Source organism: Macrobrachium nipponense, chromosome 2, assembly GCF_015104395.2.
Source record: "Macrobrachium nipponense isolate FS-2020 chromosome 2, ASM1510439v2, whole genome shotgun sequence".
Classification (NCBI taxonomy): Eukaryota; Metazoa; Arthropoda; class Malacostraca; order Decapoda; family Palaemonidae; genus Macrobrachium; species Macrobrachium nipponense.
The window spans coordinates 62,454,225-62,455,010 of NC_087201.1; positions in this window are offsets into that span (position 1 = coordinate 62,454,225).

The following is a 786-nucleotide window of genomic DNA, read 5'->3' on the forward strand; positions in this document are numbered from 1 at the left end:
TCAGGCTGACAATCTTTACAGGAATTTAAAAATCCCAAAAGCCGTAACCAGTTTTGAAGGGGGAGCAATGTTGGTCAAAAGGGGCCCCCTTGTGTAGTGTTACCGAGCCCATCACCTACCGAGACGTCCTGTGCCCTTCAAAGGTCACATGGAAAAGCTAATTGTGTTGAAGAGCGAAATAACTGTGATTTTTAAAGCATGTTTCAAGGAACCCTGAATACCCGAAACAGTAGTTTAAAGGAACCCTGAATACCCGAAAACGACAGATTTAATGTCATTTTGAGAAGGGGAAAGTTGTTAAAGAAGACAATCGAACTGCTGATTAATTACCGCTCCCTGAAGCAGGCCACGGGCCAGCCGGCGCGACCGAGCCTAAATCAAGATACTAACCGACCACCTCTTCCTCCTCCTCGGTTGCATCAGCAGTGGCGATAAAAACTTGCACAGCTAAGCTTTGACGACAGTCTCCCCTTCCTTATTCTTGCATCCTATGACCTACCCCGAACCTGCCAGTAAGCTTCGCCTACAGAGACGGCAAAAAAAAAAAAATAATAATAATAAAATAAAATAAAATAAAAATAACTAAGGTTAGCCACTTATACACCTCTCTTTTGGTTTCAGATACCCATCCAGGGGAAAAGTTTGGAGAAGAATGAACCGTAGACTATGTAGTTTCTGAACGTAGTATCATAGATGACGGGCTTGAAGATTTTGTTTTCCTCTGCTATGCTTTACAGCTGATCGAAAAAAATGCCGTTAGGTCAAAATGAAACATTAAGATATGCG